The 16060-nt window shown below is 41.2% G+C and overlaps 1 protein-coding gene across 11 annotated transcripts in view; it reads left to right on the top strand.

Annotated features, from left to right (window-relative positions):
• Positions 1–16060, top strand: part of LOC130916249 (neuronal cell adhesion molecule-like) — a 204728-nt gene that overhangs the window by 7808 nt on the left and 180860 nt on the right. The window lies entirely within an intron of this gene.

The raw sequence follows: 16060 nt of genomic DNA, 5'->3' as shown, positions 1-16060 counted from the left end.
GACAGGTGACTCATAAACACTGATTTGAGGTGATATATGTGTTCTTCGGGGCTAAAAGAATCCACAGCTGCCATAAATCTTGTCCTTTGAGATATCAAACCCTAACCATCCCTGGGAGTTGGGGTTTCATCAATAGTTTGGATTTTGAGGATTTGATCACCCCAAAAGACCAGAAGCATGTTATGTCTGATTAAGCAGAGCACAACCCGAAAGCCTGAATTAGGTCTTTTTTTTGCACCCTTGTGATAATGTCAGCAGAAGACAAAATCTTTGATGCTGCTAAAAGATTATCATTTGAGATTCTTTTGTGAGATAGGGTATTTTGACAGTGATTTCTCCTCCCCGATCTGCTCGTAAATCAAGACAAATGTTTTGTTTTCGCGTGGTAGTTTGCTTTGGTATCTTAAATACCCCATGCATTACATGGGAAGTAAGATTAGATTTTATTGTATTGTTGGGTTTACTGACTAGGTTAGATGATTACTTGAGAGCAGTTATTGCTTTCCAACAATAGTTGATGTTGACATATGGTGTGGTGGTCCTTGGACGACCTCAGTCTTTACATCAGTGCCTTTTACACAGTGGCTGTTCTCCAACCCAATCAATGCAGGTTGCCCTGGGAACGCCATTATCACCTATGTCAGGTCATTCCACTCCTTAGTGTGCAACAAAGCATTTGTGATGCTCCTTTCTGTCCAAACAAATGGATTTGAGTGACAGCAGCTCCCTTTTTAAGTGGAGATAATGGAATGTGCTGTTGTAGGTTTTACTGTGTGTCTTTATGACCAGTAGATTTCACTTTCAGTCTAACTGAAAACCATTTAATGTAAATGCAGTTGGTTTCATTTCGTCAGTTGTAAACACAGACATCAAACTGTGGTCCAGATCACTTTACAAAGCTGTCAACTTATTAGGACCAGGGGAAACAAACCGTGAGATGATTTGGCACTTATAAAAGACTGAGAAATAGGAAGTATAGAAGTGTATTTAAGCTTAAAAAGCATGGAAAATGAGGCGGAAGACTGAAAAACAAAAGTGCTCCTGTTTTCTTTCTTTGCCAGGGTGTCCCTTCTTGTTCTCAGTCTAATGAAGTTGACAGTACAAAATTAGGCATTGGAGCTTCTGTTTGAATGTAGTGCTTCCCCATGTTATATCAGGCCCCCTGTGGTTCTGGCCCACTTTGGATGGCCAACAGATGTTGGAGAGCTGGCCCAGCATTGACCCGGTGGCGACCAACTCAAAGGACCACTACTTCCTTTCTTGTCATGAGCAGGGGTTGGGTGCACACCACTGGCAGGGGGTACTCTGAAATTTACAGGGAATTTAGAGTGAATGTGTCCTCGAGCCTTCCTGCTATTTGCATAAATCTTTTAGGGAAAAAAAAAAAACAACAACTTGTATGCACATCCAACTCTGTGATGCGGCTTGCTTTTGTTGGCTAATGGCTCAGCAAATGTGGCCTGCAGCTCTTTTTCAGATTATAACGCCGGCCTGCCAAGAAATTCGCCCGAGCTTCCACACTCTTACAGGCCGGTTTGTAAGCCTACATCCTGTAGAAATGGGAAGGCGTTGTGAGATAAGCGGCGAGGAGGCGTAGATTAACTAGTCGCCTCAGCACTTGATGCAACGATTGAATCAACTGGAAAGTGGGGGACGCTTATGAATAAAGTTGACATGGAAACACAAAGTGGCTTTGCCATGGTTCAGAAGGCCCGCTGACCTCAAGATCTTATTTAGGACATGCCTTCTAATGCCATCACCCACTGCTCATTCACCCCTCTAGACACCTCCCACGGCCTATCCGAGGGTAAGACACCATGTTAGCGGATCGGCAGCCACAACTGAAGGGCCCTTAATCCCAGAGAGATGACAGCTTGGCTCGAGATGTCGGTGAAACCAATGGGCTTTTCTTTTCCTCTTTTTCATCCTATAACACCCCCCGCCCCTCTTACTTGCCACCCCTCCTCATACACAGCCCCGGGAATCTTGGGAAAAAATCCCCAGGGGTAGACAAAGGAACGAGATGGTAAACAAATCCCAGTCTAGATCGGCGATCTGCTATTGAGCAGAAGATAAATTGGCACGTCTCATGAGTTATCAAAAGCACAAAATACAATGACTGCAATGGTTGTGTTGTTTTGTCTGGATAGGTCGTGTTTAGGGGGGAGGAAATACATAATCTATACAAGATAATCTTTGGCAAGGCTTCAGGACCATTAGGGTAGATTGGGGTCAGAAAAAAACATGGAAATCTTACATTTGATGCTGCTTTTAAACCTTTTCATTTTTAGTTTTATTGTTCTAGCTACCACATGTTGTACGTTCTAATGAACTTAAAAGTTTCCAAATAAAAAATATCAATTCATCAAATATCTTTACCTTTGTCCTTATTGGCATCACAAACGAGTTAGAGTTTATCCCATTTATTTTGTGCCAGAGGTGGAGAACATCCACGACTGCTTCCCAATAAACTCTAGAAGTAGACATTCTTTCACACTGAAGTTAACACTTATGGACAATGTACACTCTCTAATGAACCGCTAATGTTTCCAAAATTTTGAGGAAGACAATGTATCAGGAACAGTGTTGGGAATATCGCCGTTATGTAACAGCGTTATTTTTTCAGTAACGAGGTAATCTAACTAATTATTTTTTCCGCCGTTACAACACCGCTACCGTTACTGACGGTCAAAAGCGGTGCGTTACTTACTTTGAATAAACTGAAGAAACTACCAGCCGTAGCAAGTCTACTCTGCTCTGTTTATTTGTCATCCAAGGGGTGCGTTCAGGTTCATGGCAATGAAAATAGTAAACACAAATCGCCTACCTTTGCAAGAAAGATGGAGTTGCTGTTTGATACGGTCATAACGTGCAGGTCCTGCACCCATCCGCAGCAAAACTGTTCGTAGCTTTGTAGCGATTTGTAATTTCGGAATCGCTGATGAGTTTGATAACATACACCAAACAATAAATACAGCAGAATGTCCATTTCGCGTACTATTGGGCGTCCCTGATTACAAGCCTCACCCAGTATATTTTTAAAGGAAAAACCATTTTGTACATACATAAGCCTCTTCTTGCTATAAGCCGCGTGTGCCCACTTAGTAACATGAGATATTGACAAAGAAATACACAGTTTTCAAAATTTTAATAACACACCTTAACTTTTCGTTCCAAACAGCGCCAGCAAACATGGCAGTTATATAGCAGCGGCACAGAAGTTACATAGCATCAGAACGGCGGTAGAGCCCAAATTGGGCTGGTTATTATAAACATAAAAGTCTTTGTTAGCAATCTTCATGTTCCTCCTGTGCACTCAAACCATGGAAGTCTTCACCCTCAGTGTCGGATATGAAGACGCTCAGATACACTTCGCCACGCACCTACTCAGTCTCTCCTTTGCCGTGGCCTTCAATTGTCTCCCATAATGAGGCAAATGCACTCCTGAGCCCGCGCTGTCCTTTTCGGCACGCAGCATATCGGCCCCTTGAAACCCGTTGGTGATGGCGGACTTCTTTCACACTGCTTCACGCTGCCAGGCTCCCCCGGCATACCTGTGCAATAGCTGCTCTTCGCATGAGGCGAGTCTTGGCAAACGATCTCTCGCCGCGAGTCGTCAAAACTTCCCATACAACTCGGATGGCCCATTTAATTTTTTCAAGCGTTCTCCATGATGCAGATCTGCCAATTCTACTCATGCACAAAGACGAGGGTCTGCCACCTCTATTCATGCACAACGTACAAAGTTAAACCACCGGTCACAGTGCAAACAAGCGTCTTCCTCGACACTTATATTCCACGTGTCTCACTCCCACATTCTATGCTCGAGCGCCCCGGGCGGCCGTCAGAAAAATGCACAAATTGGCCGCATCATTGCACACGCCGCAGGATCCAAAATGAGGGGAAAAAAGTAGCGGCTTGTAGTCCGGAAATTACGGTAATTGTGGAAGCCCATCGACATCTTTACTCCATTTGTCTTCGGCTTGCTCGTAAGGGTCAACATTGTTCACATCCTTAAGTTTGATCACATATCTGTTCTTCGCCTTAGTAACGAGTTTGTCTCTTTATCGAACTGGCAAGTTAAAGTTTAATGTACCGCGAGCCAGACCTGCTTCCAATATGGCTGCGTTGTTGTCAAATCTCACGTGATCCCCCATTCTGTGAGATAAACCCTCGAGCCTAAAATAGCGCACGTACTTCAGAGCCAGTGTTTTCACACACAAACCGGAACAGCGCGTGCGGCAAACACACACACGCAAAACAGATGCAGAGGGATATGATGGCAGAGCATTCAGAGGAAAATTTGTCCTTTACGAGGGGGAGATATAAACACTATTTCAAGTTAGTCGAAATTAAAGGAAAGAACGTGCATGTAAAGTGTAATTTATGTCCCGGGGCAAAGCTTTTGTCGACATCTGTGGTAAGCAATTCAAATCCGTTTATTTTTGTTGCACTTCAAGTGTAGGATAAATCTGTTGCTGGTGAGGTGCAATAAATATTACAAGGTTCTATAACACATCTACCTGTCTGTTCTTCTCTATTCAACTGACTCGAATACTGCTCAGAAAATTTCAAATTCTTTGAAATACAACAACTTCTTTTTAATGTAACGGAATTTGTTACTTTCCCTGGTAACTAGCTACTTTTACTATAGAGTAATTCAGTTACTAACTCGGTTACTTTTTGGAAGAAGTAGTGAGTAACTATAACTAATTACTTTTTTAAAGTAACGTGCCCAACACTGATCAGGAGAAAAAGAAAAACACGCTAGCATGCGGAAAACATGCAAAGTGCACACACCAACGTTAGAACTCAGACCAAACTTACCGTGCAACATCGGATTTATTCGTTGTTAATTTTAATTGTCATTTAAAGAAAGTAATTAAATGGACCTTGATAGGACATAGACAATTTAGTTAGCAAAACCTGAAATGGAAAACATTATTTTAAACATATATAGTATACTCAAACATGCATCTAGTAATTGAGTTATTGCGAACCTTTGGGTAACCAACTACAATATATCACAGGAGACTTAACGTTTTGGTTTTAATTTTTCATTATGCCCCTATTATGCGATGAACATGATTGTTCTCAACCACAGAGCAACTTTGCCCATGAATATTATTTATAGTGCACCACTCCCCCCTTCATAAGGGGACCATCATAAAACTGTCCTCTTTAAGTGTGTGTGTGTGAATAGGTGTGTGTATCTGTCACAGCAATTTTGGATCAAATGCAAGCTATGGAAGATCAATCATCGTAATCGCCGAGAGGTCAGTTTTCTGCCGGCTTCCTTGAGCGAGGCATCTTTAGGAGCTGGGAGGATGTAATTGTCACCGAGATAATTCCTGGCTGCGGACTAGACTGTATAGAGGGGAGGGGTTGAATGGGATTGTGTGGGTGGAGGATGGATAAATGACAGCTTGATTTATTAGCATTCCCTTTAGCTTAGATTCCACCAAATAGTAATGTTCGCTTCAGTACTGCTACCGTTTGTCATGCCACCGACAGGATAAGTGCTTCAAAATAGATGGATGGTAATGTCTTTTCATATATTTCAATGGGGCTGTGTAATCTCCAACCAGAAGCTTGTGGGTTCCTGAGCTCCTGTGACCATTTCGAACTGACCTTGAACAAGAACTACTAGTTGCTTCTGATGCTACTGTACAGCATTAATAGGCTAAAACGGAGACAGTGTTTAAGAAATTGAAGGTGTTAAAGTGCTTACAAGAAAGTCCATATTTGATTTTCAGTTGGTTTAGTCAGTTTCTTTTCACTGTGAAAAAAACCACAGTTTAGAACACAGTATTCTTGTGGTTTTATTTTTGTTTTGTTTTGTGTGTTTCCTGTCTACCTCACAGTTTTGAGGTTCTGGTTTAAATCTTGGCTCTGACCTCAACGGTCTCTCCATCCTTGCATGTCTTTTCTTGAAGACTAATTTGTCCATGCGGTGTGTTCATTTCTCTGTGATTAGCTGCCGACCAATCTAGAATCCAAAGTGACCTCGGATAAGCTCCAGCTCACCCAGACTGTGTGAAAACAAATGCAATTGAAAATTGATGGATGGACACCGAAGGTTCCTTGTTTGTTTTTTAGTTTGGTAAATTTTCAGTGACAAGAACAGCACTGCTAATCGTCTTCTTGGACATTTCCACAGCAGAAAGAGGTGTTTTCATGTTTTTAACATTTGTTTCACCACACAATCCATCTATTGTCCACTTGACTTCTGATGGTGAATGGTGTCCTTTACATTGGTTTTGTGCTGGCAGACATTCAAAAGACTTCCAATGTGAAGTTGACCCAATGCTTGGGACTTCAAGGTTGGCTGGTTCTGGGTGTCCCAGGGCAAAAGGCACAAAGACTGCATCTCGTCATTTAGCTCTCTCAGCACTCAATGGAGTTACGGCAGGATGGACAACGCCTCCACAGGATCTTGTGTAGGGAAAAAATGGGATACTTTTACTCAGTAGGCATTTGTGATGTGTTACTGAGGTGGTCCTTTTTCTCTACTACTTGTCGGATAGTATTCATTGTAGTTGGGACGTCAACCTGTGTAGATGTCAAAAGTCACTCTTTAGATGTTTAGCCCACAAAAAATAGGATACAAAGTTACTATATTCCACAATCACGGAAGTTGCATGCTGCTTAATGCAAATTCAAGGCTTTTTAGATGATTGTTAAAAAATGCTTCTGAATTAAAATGCCAATATGCCATGATGAAATGAAGCCAAGCTTTCAAAATACTTATGGATTTATTCAAACCACTTCTATAATCTACATTTGTACTCATGGGATTTAAATAGCTCAGTGGTCTTTTACGGATGACACTCTGATCTCTCCCCATGACTTAGCTGCATGCTCTTTAGATAATTTGCTTTTCTTGCATATCTTTCTGAAAGAATAATAGTTACTGCTATCCATTCAGATTTAGCTCTGACCTCGTGTCACTACCAGAGTATTTTGCGGGTGTGTTCACACACTGGTTGCAACTGTACAAGTAGTTGAGACTAGTAGTTGTAAACAGTGCATACACTGAAGACTTCAAGTGCAAACCCTTCATAAAGTGCCCTTAAATCCTGAAGTGTTAAGTGTAAAATGACCCATTTGCCAGTGGTAACTATAGCCATTTGTTTATAACAGTTGTGTTTTGTCACTTTCAAGATGTGTTGGTGGGAAGACTTATATAACCCCAATATAAAATGGAAAAACCATTTACAACATGAGCAGAAGATGCGAAATGGTGTGAGCTTCCTTTTAACTTGCATTTATTTTTACTTGAATGAGAAGCATCCTTCAAACAACAGATTAGGGAAATCAATCAGAAATAATCTAGTCAAAATGTTTCTGGTTGCTTTATATACATACATATTTACATGCAAATTTAATTCTTTCCAGGACCTGGTTTGTAAGTCGAAATGGTCGTATGTCGAGCAGGATTAATTTGTTCCGCGGCCCAAAAACCTACCCTAAATCCTTAATAAATACTGCAGGTACAATTACACATAGAAATTACACATAACAAAACAAAAGATAAATAAATATAAATCGGAATCATAATATAATAATAATAATGTAACTGTTCAGGTTGTAATGTGGCCGTTGTGTTTTGCATGCTGTTCCTGAACGCACCGTGTTGACTGACGCAAGAGTGAGAGATAAGTTGGAGTTGGAAGCGTTTACTCTCTCTTTTCATGTTCTGTTGTTGTTGGTGTAGGCTTTGGCAGACAGTAACCATTAGAGGCGGAAATCTTTGGGCACCTAACGATTCGATTACGATTTAGAGGCTCCGATTCAATCAGAAATCGATTATTGATGCACATACCACGCCCCCGCACTCACACACACACACACACACACACATTTAATGTTTTGTACATTAGTTCCAAAATTGTTCAAAAATGCTCTCAGGCTAAACCAATCTACTATTTCAGTATCAAGTTAACAGTTAAAAACGATAGATAAAATACTCAAGCCCCCATTCTGTATCAGCACCTTTAAACTGCATTCAAATAATTTAATGTTGTGAATCAACCGTTAAAATTGTTAAAATTTCTCCCGTTATTCCATAATTTACCTACTGTCTACTTTCGACATGTCAAAGTTTTAAAACTGTTTCATGATTTAAAGATAGATTCAAGTCAAGATTTTGCCGATTAAGTAGTATTTTAGATTAGTAATTAAGTTCGCTACAACAGAGGCTTCTAGAGAAGTCTACTGCTTTAAGATGACGGCTGTTTACTAGTGCCGGCAAGTCTATTATTTCGCATCTAGTTCTCTATACATGTTCTAACACAGCCATTGTCTTTCATTTCGCATCAAGTTCTACACATATGTGATATCTACCGTAGCCCTATGTGGCCGTATGTTTGTAGCAACTAGCAACTAGGCGTTGTTTGTAGCGGCTGTCGGCCGCAGTCAGGTATTATTGTTTTTTATCTAGCGGCATGAGTTGAACATGATATTTACTCTCGGTCCGTTCCTCATTGTGTCCCGAAGACTGCGCTGACTGTGTTTTATTTTCGCTTTACCTGGTCTAATTCAATTATCGGAATTTGGATGTATGTGAATCGTTCTCGAATCTTCCACGACCTAATCGCAAATAATCTAAGAATCAGAAATTTCACACGCCGTAACCATGTTGTGTTGCACAAGTTCTGAAATGAATCATTAAGCTGTCAGTTCACTGACGTGCGCACCACTCTCATATTTTTCTATTATTTCTTTCTTAAATTCAATGGTTCACTTTCTTGGGATCCATGTTGGTTTCTGTCACAAGAAAATCCGCTGTGCATCGGTCTTGCGGTAAAAAAACAATGAAATTGCGACACTGTCATAAATCGTCGTATTTCGAGGATGTCGTCATATGTCGAGACAAATGATGAGTCAAATTTTACGTTGGATGTTGAAAGGATCGCAAGTCGAAGCGACTGTATGTCGAGGTACTACTGACCAGTACTAAGCAGGAATTAAGAGGGCCATATACTCTGACAATATTTTCCTTTTTGGGTTTTTTACAAGCATTGTTCATTAAGTCTTTTAAGATCTGTAGTGTAGATGGAGAAATGGTTTGCTTTTAGTGGAGATTTTCAAGCTGACATTGCAATGGTGAAGTTGCTGCCAGTGGTAGTTTTGTTTTAAGGGGCTCGTCTAATGAGAACATGAACGTCCCTTGTTGTTTATGCAATCGATGCAATTCCAAATGTCTTTTCATCCTCAGATATTTTGCTCAACAAACACGAGACTACCAGGACCAGGTTTTCTTTACAGTCTGATCCTGTCATTAGCAAACTATCAGCTTTATAAAATCCTTATAAAAGTTCCTAATTTGTTCCTAATTTCCCACATAGCCTTTAAACACAGTATTTGCTTGCTGATTTGTGTCTAATCAGACCAGAATAAGGCAACTGCACGGAGGTCGAACTGATTGGATTCTCCACGGGCTTCGGTAGTAAAAGAAAAAAATCAAATTAAGCCTTAGGCATCCCAAGTCAGACTCCTCAGGATTACCCCTGGCCTTGCAATCCAAACCCCCAACCCTGGGAGAGAGTGATAACTAGACTCCCATAATCTGAAGCTGACGTGAACTGATGATGAAATCTGTGCAAAGCATTTGCAAGAATGGACAGTGTCAGATCAGGTTAGTTGGCGAGCCGCGAGGCCTAACGACTAAATTACACATCTGACATCGCAGCTTGAGTGTTGCCCGAGTGTTTTAATGTTCAAGTGCCCCAGCAGGATGGAGATCAGGTCGCTTCTGAGACGGTAGTGTGTTGCGGGGTGATAATGATTTATAAAAAAAAAAAAAAAAAAAAAGATTTCATGCTTTTTTTCCTCCCCTAAATCCCTTGTGCTTTGAAGTCAAATTAAAACTGTCTGAAGGCTTGGAAACAGCAGAGGGATTAAACCCACCCTAAAACTCTTCAGTTTGAAACAAAACCCAACAAAGTATCTTCTTCTTTGTCCCAACTCGAGGCTGACTTTTGATTGACTGTTCATTGATTAGATGTTAACTGCAGTCATTGCGCCTCACGGTCTCCCAACAGGAGACCACTATTGATCTCACGGATGTGAGGTTGACGTGAGGAAGACGTGACAAGAGGCGGGGTCAGGGTTGGGTTAAAGAGCAGGACATACACACCCCCTTTGCTTTTAGATTTGAAATACTGCTCCTTTTAGTTTTGAACAACAAAGGCCTTGCTAAAGACCCGAGCCTACTGAGTTTATCTTAACCTGTCTCCAGAATGCCGTGTTAGATCTTGCAACTGTTTGTAATGTTCTCCTTTGAATTCAGTCAAAGCAGTTCCCTGGTTTTAGGTGGTTAGAAATTGTAATTTTTCTTAGGGACGAGTTTCTACAAGTCACCTTTGATTGACTGGCGACCAGTCAAGGATACACCTGGACTCTCATTCAAGGGATAGGTTCACCCATGGCCGCAATGAATACACGCACTGTCAATAGAAAAAAAATACTTAGGATCTGGGATACTGTGTTCAGATTGTGGATAGGAATCCATCCATCCATCATCTTCCGCTTGCTCCGGGGTCGGGTCGCAGGGGCAGCAGCTTTGCCAGGGAAGCCCAGACTTCTATCTCCCCAGCCACTTCAACCAGCTCCTCCGGCGGGATCCCAAGGCGTTCTCAGGCCATCCGAGAAACATAGTCTCTCCAGCGTGTTTTGGATCGTCCCCCAGGGCCTCCCGCCAGTGGGACATGCTCAGAACACCTCTCTGGGGAGGCTTCCAAGAGGCATCCGGACCATATACACAAGCCACCTCAGCTGGCTCCTCTCAACGCGGAGGAGTAGCGGCTCGACGCAGAGTCCCTCCCAGATGACCGAGCTTCTCACCCTATCTCTAAGGGAGAGCCCGGACGCCCTGCAGAGGAAACTCATTTCGGCCGCTTGTATCCGGAATCTTGTTCTTTTGGTCACGACCCACAGCTCGTGACCATAGGTGAGGGTAGGAACGTAGGTCGACTGGTAAATCGAGAGCTTCGCCCTTCGGCTCAGCTCCTTCTTCACCACTACGGACCGGTGCAGTCCGCATTACTGCAGATGCTGCACCGATCCGCCTGTTGATTTCCCGCTTCCTCCTACCCTCACTCGTGAACAAGACCCCAAGATACTTGAACTCCTCCACTTGGGGAAGGATCCCATTCCTGACCCGGAGAGGGCACTCCACCCTTTTCCGACTGAGGACCATGGTGTCGGATTTAGAAGTACTGATCTTCATCACAACTGCTTCACACTCAGCTGCGGACCGCTCCAGGGAGAGTTGGAGGTCACGGCTTGATAAGGCCAACAGCACCACATCATCTGCAAAAAGCAGAGATGCAATGCTGAGGTCACCAAACTTGACCCCCTCAACGCTTCGGCTGCGCCTAGAAATTCTGTCCATAAAAATTATGAACAGAATCGAATAGGAATCCTATTTAAAAAAAAACAAAAAAAACACACACACACAAATCAAATATACACTTACACAAATATTCTGTATAAATTACAGGCAATTTAAAAGAAGTGTTTATTCAAAGGAGTTGCAACTGCACATTTGAAAATATGTTGACCACTCCTAGGGGTATTGCAGAGTTATTTCAGAAAGTACAATTTTAGAAGTGAAGAGTGACAACCTGAATATGTCCTGCGACCCGGGTAATTCACCGCCTTAAAGCAAGGCTCCTATTAACCTTAGTGATTTATAAGGTATGCATTGCTTGGAATTTAGGCGAAGTCACGTAGGTGGCAACAGCTCATCATAGCGCTTCAGTTTGATTGACGCTACCCCCCCCCCCCCCCCACACACACACACACACAAACAACACACATTAGACATGGTAAAATAGTATAAAAGTGTCTCTTTTACATAACATTGGACAATTGGGGGCTGAAACGCCTTCATTCCCACCTCCTTCATTCTCCGCTGTGCCCCTTGTCAAGTCAAGCCAGAGCCACCTCAACATATTTGTGTTTTTGTGATGCTAAAATGAACTAAATCAGTTGTATGTGATTGATGTGTATCAGCGGGGAAAAAATGCGCTATGTTCATAGTCTATTGTGGCGATGGATCGTTGTGCCCGAAACTAAAGTTGAATGTGAAAACAAATGAAAAGGAATGCACAGAAAACTTTTTCACCCCCTCAAATGTAGATTAGAAAGACTAACATGGGTCCGATGACTAGTCAGCAATTGCTTTAGATGTGTTGTCAAGTCCATCTGATTAACAAGTGTGTCGACTGACTGCCAGGATTGATCCAACATTCTGTCCACTCAATCGGACAAATAAATAAAAGACAAGTTTCTTCTTTACTTGACTTTGGATTTTTTAGAATTCTCTTGCTGCTATCAGGCATAACTCACATGCAATATATACATTTATGCACAGGGTGAATATTTTGAAGGGCGACATGGTAAGATAGGGTTGCCAACCGTTCCTTGAAAAACGGTATCGTCCCATATTCAGAAACAAAAGTACGCGCCTGGTATTAAGCTTACAAAGGATGCGCCTTGTCCAATATTTGCATGAAATTCGAAAATAGTATTTGTAGAACGAACAAATACCGGTTGGGTGCTTTTTAAGAATATGTAGTGGAGTGCATTTCTCTGCCTCTCCTGCTTTCTGACCAATGAGCTGACAGAACAATGACAATCCGACTCATCTCATTGGAGAAGGTCATGAGGAAAACAGAAGACAAAATATGAATGTGAGAGATAAGAGATTTAAGTGTAGCTTGGCGTAAAAAGCATGTTCAAAAGGATGATCATTGGTTTTCTTATTCTTCTCTGTGAAATAAATTTTCACTATTTTTATCGTATTTTTGTGTTCTGTTAATCTCGTTAGCATTTCCACGTTATATTTGGAGTGATCATTTGCGAAACTGTTATTGCTGAGGGGACTATGAACACACCTAAATTGTTTAAAAAAATAAATAAATAAAATAAGAACTTTACCTCAGAGTTAATTTAATTAAGTATTTTAAAAAAATAAAAAGGAAAAATGCCCCAAAAATACACACACAAAAAAGGCTCAGGACTTTAAGGATTAAATTTTAAAGTTCTAACTTTAGCATCACAGTTTTTCTATTCTAGTATTTTTCGTATTAAAAATAAATTGCTGGTATTGATTCTCATGTGCTGATATCACTCAAATATATATCTATTTAATTCAGTTGTGAGTAAAAAAAAAAAAAAAAATTATAATTCTAATTTAAAAAAAAAAAAAAAAAAAATCACTTTTCACATGCAAAAAAATAATTAAAGAGAGACAGTTATCGGGAGGGCCGGCTCTACAAATGAGGTTTTAGGCTTGCCACCTGTCCCTTGAGATAAAGAATGATACGTATTTGGGAAATAAAATTTGCGCTCCTTATTGAACCAATATGGAATATATATGGATAGATACATTTCTATGCATTTTAGGAGTTTTGGGGATGTCCCTTTTTCTTCCCAGCTGTGAAGCTTTGGGCGCGAGGGGGGGCGTCCCGTATTTCTATTTCTGAAAGGTGGCAACCCAGAAGTGTCTCTTAATTTTTTTTCAGACAGTTGGCAACCCTAAATCTAGATGAGTGGTTGGCACTTCCGCCTCACAGTTCTGAGATAGACGTTTTCAATTATTGATTGATTTTAATTAGAACATTACATTGCATTAGCTTGTTAATGCTTAAAGCAAATGATTGTGACGATGGCAGTTTCTGAATATTTGTCTTGTCTGATGTCCTTTACTACTTGTGACGAAGAGAATGTATGAAGGCTTCACACAGATTGCTGCACTGTGCTGGATGATTTATGGCTCCGTGGACAGTAACACCTACTGCCTCATTCCAAGAGCTCACTACAGTGTTCAAACACGCTCGGCTGCACTGAGATTGGATGCAAACGTTTATTAGGGTTTGTTTGTTGTTTTGTTACTCGATTCTTGTTTAGCTTTGTTAGCTCCAGCCTAGAGTCAGGGGATATCTCAGGGGTTTTGTCAAAGCATAAACCTCCAAGCTCAGTGTCATGGTCAAAGCCTCAGCGTTGGGGTAGGGGCTAAAAAACTTGGCTGGCCTTCAATAGCTCTTTCACTGCTACTTGGTGACAATGCATTTCATCCATGCCATAAAGCAGATGCCGTATTATATGACTGCACAATACTGTTTCCAGCCCCAGAACTGTTTACCATGTGAAAGGCACTCCGGGTTCAGGATGCCTACCACTGTGTGAAGCTTTTTGACTTGCCACTCCTCAGTGAGTGTGCAGGGGAAAGGAAAAGGAGCAGGAGGCAGTGGGAGAGCGAAAGCGCTGCAGAAATGTTGCCTCGACCCGGGCTCTTGGTATTTATAAATTTTTTTGGCTGGGCTCTGTCGACTTTCTGTTGCATGAAATGAACTCGCCAGCCACAAACACCTGCCTGTTTGAATAAAGCTTATCCCCCAAATGTTCAAATGCATTCTTATATGCAATATCAAACACCTAAAGTCAACAAATCAAGAGGCAAAGAAGTAAAACTGACTCAGTGAAAGTGAAAGAATTGGTTCCATGATTACCATCATTTTTGGACTATAACTGGGTGACCATATTTTGATTTCCAAAAAAGAGGACACTCGGCCTGGCCTCGAGATACTTGAATTTTACTCGAAGTCCACTCAAAGATGCCTATATAAAAAAAAAAAAAACATAGGTCTATTGCCATATTGTATATATTATACACTATATGGAAATATTTTTTACTCATTTTTTACAGGCTTCATTCTTCCTAAAAAAAGAAAAAGAAAAAATCAAACCTTAAAAAAATAAACAAAACAATAATGATTGAAAAAAAAAATATATATATATATATATATATATATATATATATATATATAATGCATACCCATGGAAATGTAGTCCAGTCAATACGCACACACAGTAGGCTATGTGCCAACTCAACATTTTTATAAATTACTATGACGACAATTGTCGTTGACAAATTGTTATTCCCACTCAATTTTTATTCTCATTCAGTGTTCTAGATTGTATGCAAACAATAACCGAAATAAAACTGACAAGCTATTCAACCAGCATGTTTCCAAACGCAGCAGTTCAAAACTACATTGCCCATAATGCCTAGCGCGGCTGAGCGCACTGATAGCTACCCGTTTAGCGAGTACCGGGCGAGGCAAAATGAAACTTTGCTATAAAAGTTTAAAATCATCGTCAGCGCAACGATACGACACCAAACAGGATTTTACAGATTACGCCAGTACAAATTTCCAACAGAAGTCAACAGTTGCTATTATATACGTATTTATCGTAAAAAACTCTCAACTGGGCAGGTGCTCCTATTTAAAATATAATACTAACATTCAACCAAATACACGAACACAGAACAATTAATACAAGGCTAATGCAATATACTGCATCTTTGTTTACACATGTAACCCAATATTCAACACACGTGATCGTCATTAACTGGAGAGAAACCTACAGAAGGGGTGTATGCAGCCACGTCTTAAAACTCCTCGCTGTAGTCTGATTTCTTGCCAAACTGTCAACCGTCATTAGATGGTGGTAATTCCACATGAAACAAAGGGTAAACTGCCAACAAAAAACAAGAAGAAGATGTACTCCTTCTCCAGCCCCTACTAGTCGGAGCCACATCAAAGCAAGCAGGCGCTGCCTCCTAGCGGCCGGAGGGATTCTCTTCAAATTGGTCCCTTGAAAAATCATAAAAACCGGACATTTTCATGAATTTATGAAACCCGGCCGGACCCTCCGGAGAGCACGTAATAAGAGGACATGTCCGGACAAAAGAGGACATTTGATCACCCTAGACCAGACATGTACAAAGTGTGGCCCGGGGGCCAAATGCGGCCCGTGGTCAAATTTCATCCGGCCCCCAGCCTGTGTCATAAAATCAATAATGTCTGCACCGCACACGGACCTAATAAATTGGTCAGCAGTACTGCTACCAGCATATGAAGTAGCTTACACACTAAATGCTGCTCCTCATTTACCCACTAAAAGGCAGCAGCACTCTAAGCAACATTACCCCGCGTGACCCTTTACTCCCAATTTTCTAAAATGGAGACAATCAACAAATCAA

The sequence above is a fragment of the Corythoichthys intestinalis genome, chromosome 5, assembly GCF_030265065.1.
Source record: "Corythoichthys intestinalis isolate RoL2023-P3 chromosome 5, ASM3026506v1, whole genome shotgun sequence".
Taxonomy (NCBI): Eukaryota; Metazoa; Chordata; class Actinopteri; order Syngnathiformes; family Syngnathidae; genus Corythoichthys; species Corythoichthys intestinalis.
Note: the sequence above shows the minus strand (reverse complement) of the source record. Positions and strands in the feature narration are given on the sequence as shown.